The sequence below is a fragment of the Glandiceps talaboti genome, chromosome 7 (genome assembly GCF_964340395.1).
Source record: "Glandiceps talaboti chromosome 7, keGlaTala1.1, whole genome shotgun sequence".
Taxonomy (NCBI): domain Eukaryota; kingdom Metazoa; phylum Hemichordata; class Enteropneusta; family Spengelidae; genus Glandiceps; species Glandiceps talaboti.
Genome location: NC_135555.1, coordinates 11419763 through 11433269, shown reverse-complemented (window position 1 = coordinate 11433269; position 13507 = coordinate 11419763). Strand labels below are relative to the sequence as shown.

Below are 13507 nucleotides of genomic sequence, written 5' to 3'. Positions count from 1 at the left end.
CAAATGATTGGGTGATGAAATAATCAGCACCATATATTGAATACAACGGAAGTGTTGCCGTCGCCTTTATTCAATGTAAATGATATTGATAAATATGAAAACTCGCTAAACAACAATGTGATCACGCTATTGTTCTTCCAGCTGCAGTCATTATTTGACATTGTTGATCTTATAATAACTTTTAGTGTTGTCATCTGAGAAGAATACTATTCGCAATATGCAAACATTTGTCCTATGTATCAATTCATGACAGCTGAGAGTTCAAGGTGACCTCGCAAAACATTAAAACTTTGCGAATATCAGAAAGTCGTGTTCTATTATCCATAACACTAGCAAATCTCTAACACGATCTTTTGGTTTGGATTTCGGAAGTTCTTGACGACTACGTGTGATGATACTTGCAGAATTGGACCGTGCTACCTTTAGATTTGTAGGCTGTTTGATATTTTAGCAAGCCTGTATATAATATCGACATAGCTTGGCGTAGGCAATGTAAAATTACGTTTCTGATAACCCGACCGATCTTAGCGTAAACCACCGATCTCAAGCATTAAAACAAAAAGATGAGACCAATTGCAATTCCTTGTCTTCTTGATCTTCATATACGTCTGTGTTTCCACCAGTGATGTCAGTACATATTTCATCAAACTATCACAGAAGGGTTGTTCTGACAGACTTTTCGTTTGTTTTGGGGGTCGAAGCAATAAAATACAATAAAATCCCGACCTACCTAACTACTCCATTTTATGAGGCCATGTTATTGGATCCATGGAAGCACACAATTATTATTTTCGCCTTATTAGAAATATCTTAGACTGATAACAACAACAGACGTCAAAACTAAATATAATTCTTTGTCGATCAGCGTTAATAAGTATGCACGGTCACCATTTTACAGTTGACCGGCTGTCACGTACAATTTTTCAGTTGACTCACCGTCTCGTACAATTTTTCTTTTGACTGCAGTTCAGCTTCTTTTATTATAAGTTGTTTTTTTTGTAGGTCATTTCTTTGTTTACCGAATTTCTTGAGTTCGGCTTTAATTTCTCATCAGAGTTATCGGTGTGATCACCCATAGACAATAGAGAGGCCCTCTCTATTGTCTATGGATCACCACAGTCACCACAGACTTTGGCCGAAACACAACGGCCCTAAAGTTGTTTCGCTTGTTAACTACGATGGACGCTGTGTCATACATGTAATCCATACCGCTCCTTCATAGGGCTACGATTGCGAGCAAAGTTCAGCACCGTAATTGTCACAAACCTATTATATGAGAGTTCAAGTTCGATACTTGTAAGTTCGTAGGTGCAGCCAACGAGTCATTTTTCTTGAATTATTACAGAAAGTTAAAACACAGCTAATAAACACTTTAAAAAAAATAATTTTACGTTTGATTCAAGATTGGAGGGGGCATTGAAAGCTGTTCGTATCTGCCCTCCCACACTGCGATATTAGTTAAACTATCTGTCTGTTGTTGTTATCAATCTAAACTATCTGTCCTCCCTCCAGATTTGCCTGCCCACTGCCTGATTCCCGTAATTTTCGCCAAGATTTCCCCTCTCTCCGCTTCCCTCTACCAGACGTATGGCCTCTGTCCACTATTCGTTGAAGCCCTAATGTTAAATTTACTCAGGATGCTATTTGATATACTCACAACAAAACAGTTTCTCCTTCTAATATATACGTATTGACAGTTGTCAGTTGATAATTATATTAGATTGTGCTGCAATCTCAATGCACTGTTTCGATGACACGTGGTCAAAAATTAATTATTGCATTACAGAATTAATTCACATCTTGTGAATATTGTAAAAAATGTAGTAAAATTTTTTCAATAACTTCCTGAAAAAAATATCGAAAACTACTCGCTTTGCCCACTGCTTTCCCCTTTCCCAATATCTTACAGCTGAATCATATGTTGCCCCTTGAAATACCGGGTCAATTTTTCCCCTCCCTCTGGCCAAGCTTGGAAATTGCCCGGTCAGTGAAAAATCGTGTACGTTATACGAACAGCTTTTTTGCACGAACAGCTGAGTATGTCAAGATCTTGAATTTCTTGACAGAGTTGTTCAGGCCGACATCTTCGGACGAAAATTCACGAATGTCGTTGGTACTATTTTTACCTCCCGTAAGGGTACGGGAGGTATTAAAAGGGGAAGGTGTGTCTGTGTGTCTGTCTGTCTGTCTGTCTGTCTGTCTGTGTGTCTGTGTCATCATTTTCTAGAAATCGGCTGGCTCAATTGTAATGAAATTTGGGATATATAATCTTTAGGGTAATAGCTAGACCTGATTAGGTTTTGAGCCAGATCTGTTAATGTTTAATTAGAGAAATTTGCATATTAATGAAATCAACTAATTACGCAATATCTTAAGACTGCATACATCAATTTCAATATAATTTAGTATATTCGTTCAACATAACAACATACATTTGTCCTATAAAATTCGTTGATGTATCTTACGGCGTTAATGAATAATTTGCATAATTAATTATTTTTGGTAATTAGGCTATATCTTAAGAATACATACTTCAAATTCAACATAATTTAGTACATTCGTTAACCATAAGAAAACACATACGTCCTATCAAGTTTGTTGATGCACCGTACGGTGTTAATGAATAATTTGCATAATTAATGATTTTCAGTAATTAGGCTATATCTTAAGAATACATACTTTAATTCCAATATAATTCAGTACATACATTAACCATAACAAATTGTGTATGTCATATAAAGTTAGTTGATGTACCTTACAGTGTTAATGAATAATTTGCATAATTAATGATTTTCGGTAATTAGGCTATATCTTAAGACTGCATACTTCAATTTCAATACGATTTAGTACATACGTTAACCATAACAAAGCGGATATGTCCTATAAAATCTTTTATATAGCTTAGTTTTAATGAAAAATTTGCATATTTAATGATTTTAGGTAACTAGGTCGTATCTTAAATCTGCAAGCTTCAAATTTCGTATTATGTGATACGTACATCATAATAATACGCACCTGTCCTATGAAGTTTGTTGCTACAACTTTTTCCTTTAATGAGTATTTTGAATAATGAATGATATTTAGCAATTAAGCAGTATCATAGACTTATACATACATTGACCTAAGAAAGCACGCTTGTCCAAAAAACAAAGCCTGTTACCATAGTTTTTTAGTTTAATTTATTTACATAATTAGTGATTCCCTTACGGGAGGCATTCAGTTTAAATCTGGTGGTCTATGGTACACTGTGGTTCATCTTCACTGGGTCAGGTTGTGTGGTGTACCGGAGACGTTCTGGTGAAGGTAACAAATTATCTCGCAAATCACTCGTATTTTGACGCAAACTTTCGGTGGGAGAGCATTCTTCAAGAACCGCTATCTTGTCGTCGCAAACCACAGCCTCTTTTACGACACCGTCTAAGACGTTGCACCCGTCTTTCACAGTGTTGCGGAAAAAATATCAGTGCGATAATGGCACGAATGAGCTAATTAAATGTTTGGGTGTGTGGAATGTAGAAAAGAGTTTAGGTGTGGATTTGGAAGTCCAAGCAGAATAACCTAATTTCATTTTACACGGAGTTGCGCAGCGAGCCCCTCCCACCCCCGTATAGGTCACAACACAAACATATTTAAAAGAATAACATGGAATGACATCACATTAAATACATTTGATTGCGAAAAAAACGCAGACGATAACTCACTGCCTAAAAAAAATCTTGTCTATGTACAAAACACAACCATCACTGTACGGCTGGATGGCTGGTGTTAGTTAGTCAATAAGCGCCTGAAACGAGGTCCCGCTCTAGACGTGTATTACAAATTAACAATTTATTTGTACATTTTGGACGTCCACCATGTTATGTTATATTATGTTATGTTCATATTTCGACGGTATATGTTGCTTGTTGTTTTCGCTTTCCTTCGATCTTCGCTTTGATATAATTTTAAGTGAACACAGCGATAACTGCAAACTTCAAAGAAACTTTAGATAGTACGAGTAAAAGGTGCCCCCTAACTTTCAAGTAAAAAGTTGAAACGTGAAACGTTGTTTGTGGTTTGATTTTGATTGCACTTCAAAAAACGAATGTTTAAATTTCGATATCAATACCCTAAACACTAACTTCCAAAGTCACATGTAATTCTAAATGTTGATTTCTTAAACACGTATTCATGGTTTGAAATTACGTCAAAAAACGAATCATGTCATCTCTGGATAGATTAGGATTTCACTTGGATGTCGTTAGTCACGCAACAGAGAAACCTGTCAATTAACGTGTGCATGGCTTTCGACAGTTTAATTGGCATTTCACGATTTTACCAACACCAATACAAATCTAGATGCAATTCTTAAACATTTTCAAGATACTATATTATTTCAATAAGTAGTAAAGCATAAGTAATTGATTAAGTATAAAACTAAAATGACGAAAACGCGTACAAGTTCAAGACCATCTTCCTTTACCAATACAGCTATTTCACAATCAATGCTTCATTTCCACGAATGAATTGCTATAGCTTGATTTCAACAAATTAAATACAACAGACTAGGAAACTTTATTTTGTTTTCTCAGTGTCAAAATACCTATTTCTACAAGATAGGGATCCTTTTTGGTTTGTATATCACAACATGTACACCTGTTCACACCACAAAGCAGGCTCCACTGAAAAAACGTCATTTTGAACAGCGTTGTGTTGGTGTACTCAAAGTGTATGGGTTTTAATATTTAGATTTACTAAGTTATGCTAGCAATGCCTGGCTCCAATAATTGTGAATTATTGAGGTAGACACAAAACGAAATCTGCCCAGTAGTTATTTTTACCAAAAACCACATTTTTACCCGAATCACATCTCTGTGACTGTGGTGATCACACCGATAACTCTGATGAGAAAGCCGAACTCAACAAAATCGGTAAACAAAGAGATGAACTACAAATACAACTTATAATAAAAGAAGCTGGACTGCAGTCAAAAGAAAAATTGTGCGAGACGGTCGGTCAACTGAAAAATTGTACGAGACAGCCGGTCAACTGGTGACCGTGCACACCTATTAACTCTGATCGACAAAGAATTATATTTAGTTTGGACATCTATTGTTATTAGTCTAAAATATTTCAAGATAATGAGAAAATTATAATTGTGTGTTTCCATGGATCCAATAATATGGCTTTAGAAAATAGGGTAGGTAGGTCTGGATTTTATTGTATTTTATTGCTTCAACCGCCAAAACAAACGAAATAATCAAAATCAAATACCACTTCTGTGATATCTTCATGAACTATGTACAGACATCACTGGCGGAAAAACAGACGTATATGCAGGTCAAGAAGAAAAAAATTGAAATTGGCCATCTTTTTGTTTTAATGTTTAAGGTCGGCGGCTTATACTATGATCGGTTGGATTTAATATGGGAAACATAATTTGTTTTGCCTAAGCCAAGATACGTCGATATTATTTATATACATGCCTGCTGCAATATCAAACAGCCTACAAATCTAAAGGTATCACGGTCCAATATTACAAGTACATCACACGTAGTCTTCAAGGACTTCCGAAATCCAAACCAAAAGATCGCATTAGAGATTTGCTAGTGACATCCTACCAGGTGGAGTTTCCGTTCAATACAACAGTTCAAAACTAACCTACCGTACAGACGTCAGGGGAATGTCCAGTGCCAACCCAATAAATCTGTATGTAATGCAGCGAATGCATTTCGACTAAATGCACTAGTAGTTATGAATTCTCCACCGTGACAGAGTTTGTCACTAGCACCCTACTGACGTACCGTGAACACCAACGTTGCTTCACCATACTTTGTACATTGCACAACCCCTCTACTACCTGTCAGTTTTAATTATCCATCAACCAGTGCAGTTTCTGGTATCCATCGACCTATAGATATTTTCCCGTCCCGTTCAACTGCACATCGAATAATATTAGCGGTCTCCAAAACAAAAATAACCGAGTCACAGCATTTCCACCCTCATCGCCTGAATTACCGTGAACGCTGCAGAGGAGGGACCGCGCCTATAGAACCCGGATTACAGAATAAGCCTTCAGATGATTGATATTTGTCTCTCCAACAAAAAAAATTACAGAACCATTAGATTACACTTTTCATTTGCTTATCTTGTTTAGTTTTGTTTCATGGTTTTTGTTTACTAGAAAAACGCTTACCCCAACTGCTTTCGTACATGCTGTGCCAACCAATGTCGTATAAACCACAGGCCTCTTTATAATTATGCGGCACCGTCCAGAACGTACCCATTTCAACAGAAATATGTGCTCCGTCTTGCGAGAATAGTGCCAACAGTCAGAACACGTAACTTACTGAGCATAGCAGGATACTGAAAGTATACATTTTCTTGTCGCTTTATTAGTTTAGTTTTCCTCCTATAATTTACGAAGTCCAATCAAAAGATGCTCGGACTGCAAATCATATAATATCATGTCTTGCCGCCATATATATGTGATTTTTATGTTTACAATGTATATGGAGGCGATGAACTGAGACAGTCGTACTAGTAACCTATTTTTTTTTTTATAGATTTGTATTTTTTTGTTACGAAAGAGAAAAGTTCATCTGGAAAGTTTTCTTGATGTGTTTATTTGACAGGAAAACTTGTTTTGATCTCAAAGAAATGTCTAATATGGGTATTTGATGACAAGGATTTAGAATTGGTCCTCCTTATTGGGCTGTCATTGATCACTGTTGAAGATAAGTATGTAAAATATTAAAAACTTATGGATTTATAAATCTGTAATAAACCATCGAGATTGTGGACACTCTACGTGTTTCTATTATGAAATTATCACCATGTTTTAATGCAAAATGTTCATAATATCTATTATATTCTAATGCATATAAATGAATTAAATTACAACTAAGTTAAATGTTTCAAAATCGGTACAAATCTATACTTTATGACATGCGTGATACTTTCTCCTGGTATGTGAAGAATTGGTTGTTCTTGGAACACGTGATGATATATGTATGTAATCCAAGTACAAGGGACAATTTTCCAAGTTGATTGTAGTGATATAGGTGCATAAAGCGGGGTCAACTGTACCTACAAAGTTTACTGCCAAAATTCATCTTGAAGAACATCAGAATCGTACTGGTAATAATTGTAAAATGTAATGAAGCAATACTGCTGGTAAAAATAACAACTATATTGAATTACCCATAATATGTTTGCATGTGTTCACTAATAAAACGGATAGATATCCAGTTGAGTTGTAAAATTCTATTGTATCGGCAGCTGTTATCGCATTCAGGGTAGTGTACAGTGCTAGGTCACAATTTCGGCAAATTGCTGTTGAAAGTAGTTGGCGTTCCAGTCGTTACATGACGTAAAACAGAACTCTGTCGGATTTAATTCGGGTGTGTATGTATTTCGGTGTTTATATTACTTCTCTATTTGATATACAATTATAGCGAACTTCGTCGATATAGGGTATGGCTACTGATCAGAGAATGTCTTGGGGTGTACATACTATTTAAACCCGCTTTGATCTATAAACTTTAATTTGCATGGTTCTATGATGTGATGGAGGTGTGGCGTACGTTCTCGAGAGTAAAACGTTGAGTAGCTCATCTCACTGTTCACTCCGAGGAAAAACTGTTGTCGTGATACCAATGCAACTTTGTCGTGCAAAGTTGTGAGCGTCATCGTGGGATTTTGTCGTTTTAAACCCTCTACATCTAAATAAACGATGTCCCCGTGTAGTAAACTATTTTTGGTCGCCTTGCAAATTTTTTGCGGCGAATGGTGCCTATTTCAACATAACGTTGCCACATCCTTCTTGTTCCCAAACTCAATAGTTTGTATCTACTGGCAACAGATGTCACAGTGCCTCTCGGAATACCCCGGTTGTTTTCATTTCCGCTACTTGTCTTAAATTGATGTTTTCATCAACAAGACCTAGTTTCACTAAGGCCTAGCAAAAAATTCTTCCAATCTGTAATGGCTGTACATCCGATAAGAAGAAATAAATAACACAGATACCATTTGGAAAACAATGGACAACCTGAACTAGACACTCACAAACATAATAAAATAAAATAAAAAATCTACCTACCCCACCTATTCTAACATTGAGTGTAACCGGAACCACACAATTGTTTTTGTTACAAGGCCTAATAGTCTCTTTCCGAAACACTGATATGAAGTGTATTTCTCTCTATGATAGGCAGAAGTTAGTAACAATGTAGACTTTTGATATGAACGTGCTTTTCAGTTGACATGCTAATACCATCTGAGGTATTTGGACTTTCACATTAGACGTTAGAAGTTCCACGTCATTGTTACACTTGTTACTCACGAGCATAGATGCGCGAGTATTATATTCTACTGTTACACAAAGGATCCTTGTCCGCGATCCCGTGGTACGGTGTTTATCCTTTGAATTGACAAGTTATACCCACATTCATTATATCAGTAACTTACTCTTGTAATTTCGCGAGTTGTAGTAGAATGAAACACAACCATTCTTTCTGTTATTTAGAAATGCCTATGGTCAGAAAGTCAGTACAAATGATGTTACCTTGGTGTTTAACTTGTGTGACATGCCATTTTTTACACACACTCAGATAACTTGAAGTGAAGTATACAGTCTACAGATGAATTGTGTCTATTTTTGTGTCAGACCTAATCTGCTCGCGCACCTAAATGTTCTTGAATAATCAATTATCAAATATAATAATAATGAGTAGAACTCGATGAGAATAAACGTACGCAGATTTCAAAAGCACAAATTGACATACAGACTTGTCTCTGAATCGAACTGACTTGTCAGAAGGGTGGTACAGGTTTTTGTTTTACTGATAGATGTAAACTAACACAAGCTAAGCTTAGTGGCGTATATAGAAGTAGATTTACTTACAATTATGGTGAAATCATATTCATATTGTTGCTGAGTACATAGGTTGGTATGTATAGTGATATTTCCTGTAGAAAGACAGAGCGCAGATACTCGTTTTAATATATTAGTCCAGTTAGTGGTTGGTAGGGGTTATCGGTGACCCAATTCGATTGAAAACTGCGTGTGCTTTAACTTTAGACATGGCTAGTAAGATGACCACTCTACCCCAGTATTGGGTAACTCGATTGAGGGTAATGATGTGCCTTTAGTAAAAATGTGCAGAGTCATAGATGATTACTTTTGTGATGCCAAACAAGTATTGTGTGTTTCTAAATCGTTTGATATTAGCATGGACATCAAAGAACAGACTCTGCAGGTTATGAAAAGAGACATACATGTAGGTCAGACAGTGTCATGTGTATCATTGTCATTGCATTGCTGTATATGATAACCTAATACTACCAGTCCGTGTATTAATCAAATGTGAATAAAAATAGCGTTTTGTCAGAACTTAGGCAACCATGGCGTTTCTCCTTAATATACTGGACACTGTATTCTCTTCCATCTTGCCATCTTGACAAGTTTTGACGTATTTGGTCACAAAAAACAGCGAACGATTACCATTGATAATTGATCGAGATCGCTTGAAAGAACGTAATGTTTGTTATTTTGTGGTTGTCATGGATTTCACATGATAGATAGATGTGGGGTGAGTGTTAAGTGTCTCATGCCTGGAAATAACCTGGAGGGCTCAGACGGTCGATGCCGACAAAGTCATCGTCCTATCTTTAAAGGTTAACCTACACATAATTGCTTAGGTATCACTCGTTCAAAAGATAGATTTGAAAGAAAATCATAAAGGACTTTATATATTATATGGGGAAACTGTTAATTTATCTTTTGTTTGAAAGATTAATAATCTCCCAAACTGAAAAAGTGTTTACCATCCATTCACATAACTCGCACAAGAAAGTTATTGCTTCTCGTAGTTTCTGTCTAGGTGATTATCAAATCTTGCATCTTGCATTATATTTTCGACGAACGCTTCAACCAGTCTATGATTTCATCTAAAGTTTTGACAGTGCCATCACAACAATCGACTTTTAACTTTCGTGTACACATTATCTTTACAAAGCGGTAGTCACCGTTGAGACAGTAAGAGTATATTGTAGACCCTATCCGTGTATCAATTAATGATGATGATGTTCGCCAGTGAAATACATGCAGTCACCGTAATTGAAAATTGAAAAATAGAAAGGTGTGGACATATTTAACCTTATATTTGTCATTTGCTCTGGAGGGGTTGCCAACGTGCTTGTAGCCATCTGCACTTTCCTGAATACGTATACTCTGTTTATAGTGTGAGCAATGGTAATGCGTTCTCAATCGACTATGAATTTGTACTGCATATAACGCGCGCACACACACACACACACACACACACACACACACACACACACACACACACGAGATTGTTCATGATCGCTATGAAATCATTTGATAATGAGTGGTCGTGGCAACATTTATAAAGTGCAACAACGTGCAATCGAGTGAATTGTAAAACGCTTACAGCTTCCTATTTTCAGATATGAGAGTTCTCTATTGATATGTTGGCACCTGGCAGAAATTACCTTTGTATAAAATCCATTCACCAGTCTATGAGAGAAATTTGTGCGTCCATGCTGTCTGTTGTATTTCAATAACGAGCAACATATAAAAGCGCATGCGCCAGTATCTCTTGATGTATACCTGTTTTCCTCGTGGTACTTCGGCTTCCGTAGGAATATTCTAAAATAATACTTTGTAATGAATGAATCTGTAATGGTCTGAGATATGTTCAAGTGGTCAGGGACATATTCTTGAAAGAGAAGTGTAACGTTCGATGACTCTTTAAAAGCAGACAGTAAGCCAAGGGTTATAAAGTCTTTTCATTGAAGATGAGTTGTTACGGTTGTTTGGCTTTTTTCGTTAGACGTCGCTCGGCTCGGGGTAGCTGGTCTGTAAGATAGACATTCGTGCCACGCTATCAACCCCAGCACTCATCGTCTGTGCTATTCTACGGGACTTTGGATTTAGACCACTGCGACTGATGAAGAAACCTTAAAACTGGTTTCAAAACGTTCAGAAAGAGATTTAAACAGCACAGTCATGTTAAAAATAATTACAACTACGACTTGACTTCGGCCTCTATTATCTTTTGTCACAAATTGTGCGAATCCCAGTTTCGCTTGTTTGAATGTGACATTGTTTTCCCCCTGTTTGACGACATGACATGTGTCGGGGCTTCGTAAAGCAGGCGCTAGTTCGAAATAGTCAACACAAACCCCATGGCATGTATAAACTAGTCTAGTTCCTGACGACCGTGTTCCGATTTTGATTTGATTTGATTTGATTTATTACTCTAGGTCAATGCATCCATAAATGGATTTTCATGCATTGAATATAAAAATACAAAACATACGTTAAAATACAAAGACACATAATTTAAAAATATGGGAGAGTAACAAAATTTACAGGGCAGAGTACAAAGATAAAATAAAAGTTATAAAAAGTAAAACACGAGAGATGCTAGAATTATGAAGTTAAAAACGGTTTAAGACATTAAAAACTAAGTGTTTACTAAGTAGTCGTATTTGCGGAAATACATGAGCGGTATTTGAAAGAACGACTGTGTGCCTTTGGAATGTGGTATTTGGTCCGAGTATTGTATTGGTGTATTATTGAGTTTTTGGTGACAAGATCAGATAAATAGAGTGGTACTTTTTTGCTTATACATTTACTGACAATATTTTTGAAGTGTTGATCGTGTCTTTCCTGAATAGTTGGCCAATTTAGAGAATTTCTGGCAAGTGTTACATGGTCTGATTTTTTAAGGCCACATTGAATTCGTACAGCAAAATTTATGATACCTTGAAGACTACTTTTCAAAGTGAGATTACAATTAGAAAAGACTGTGTCACAGTAGTCTAAAAGGGAGAAGACAGTAGCAGCTATTACATTCTTTCTGACTTTTTCCGGTATACAACGCCTAACACGTGCCAGTCTTGTTAGACGGAAACCACATGCCCTACGGAGATAAGACACATGGTTTGACCAACTGAGTTCAGGGTCCAGTTTCAAGCCTAAGCAGGTAGCAGACTTAGTAGCTTTGATAGTAATATCTTGAAAGGACAGAGAATTAATGTGATTTGGTATTTTCTTTAGTTGTTGACGTGTACCGAAGAACATATACTCATATTTAGAGATATTTGGTTTCAAAGTATTTGCATGGAACCATGTAGTTAAACGATTAATTTCGTATTTTAAGTCATTGTGAAGTACATCAATATCGGCAATGGTACTGTTTTTCAGAATATTGATGTCATCTGCAAAACCATAAATTGGATTTTACATTATTAATTATCGCCAATAGTTTCCCTACATGATTACAAACCAACTCAAAATTTTGAGTGTTCCAACTTGTACGTAAAAACCACATAGCTGGTTATCTCTAACCTAATTCCCATACAACCTGGTTGAATTTTAATTTGATGTCCATGTTTAGAGCCCCGCCCATTCCCCCTCATACACGTGGTTATAAAGCCTGATAGGGCTGAGCAACACGACGTATCTTACAGTCTATCGGGGTAGCAAGCATGATGGGAAAAATGACTCATTATGCTGTGAGCCTCCATCGAGTGCACTAAGCTTGTAGCCGTACAGGTAGAACGCATCGCGTCCGATGATGGCCGTTTACCAGCCATATTTTACAACTATTTTCAACTCGACGCAACATTCACAAGAATTCATCATTTTAGATACTATAAAAGCGAAAATCTCGACTGACATATCTTCTTCCGTGCCATTAGATCCATTTTGGATTTCTTAATAGGAATACTGATTTATCGACGATTTCGTGAAGCACACTTTAGCCCTAGAAATTTCAACCCGGTTTTTCGTTCAAGTTTGGTATGTTGAGGTATTTTGTTTTGCTGGGGAATTGTAATACAAGTATTGCACAATATCAAGAACGAAATCACAAGGATATGATTGCTATTTTGCTTTCTTCTAACATTGCATCTGTTACTAAACTAGCCAGAGATACATGTACAATCTAGCTGGAAGGGCGAGATTTGTCTATACCGTCATACATCATTGCATAGATGATGACGCCGCGGAGTTCGTCACAGCAGAAACAAATAAAAAAGATTAGTCGATTGGCTGCCTGGTATTTTGTCAGGGCGTCGAGGAACGCTCGTGGTAATCAAAGGCTTGTGCCACAGATAGATTCTTCGCTCAAGAATGACACAGTATGGGGGGGGGGGGGGATGGGGCTCCGAACCTGGACAAAGTTCATCCAGGTTGTATGGTAGTTGGGTTAGAGATAACCAGCAGTGTGGTTGTTACGTACAGGTTGAAACCCTTAAAATTGGAAGCCAGGCTACGAGATAGCACAAATAATGAAAACAAACTACCAGAAATATGTTAGAGAGAGTGTGCAGTGTTGCGAATGCAGAGTTACAGAAATATAAAACCGAATCGGAGGCTGAATATGCTAAGAATGTAAGTGAATTGAGGGGTCAAGATCTGATATTTCCAAGTTAGCCGATGAAAACAAGAAACTCGCCGTTGCCTTGGAAGATGCTAGGAGAGACAATGCCGCGT

At 36.9% G+C, this 13507-nt stretch overlaps 1 long non-coding RNA gene across 1 annotated transcript in view; it reads right to left on the bottom strand.

The window, feature by feature from the left end:
* The window catches only part of LOC144438338 (uncharacterized), a 302136-nt gene extending 289281 nt beyond the window's left edge, over positions 1 to 12855 (bottom strand). The window contains exon 1 of the long non-coding RNA XR_013481039.1: positions 12851 to 12855. This is a non-coding gene — a long non-coding RNA (uncharacterized LOC144438338). The remainder of the gene's footprint in view (positions 1 to 12850) is intronic.
* Positions 12856 to 13507: the final 652 nt, after the last annotated feature.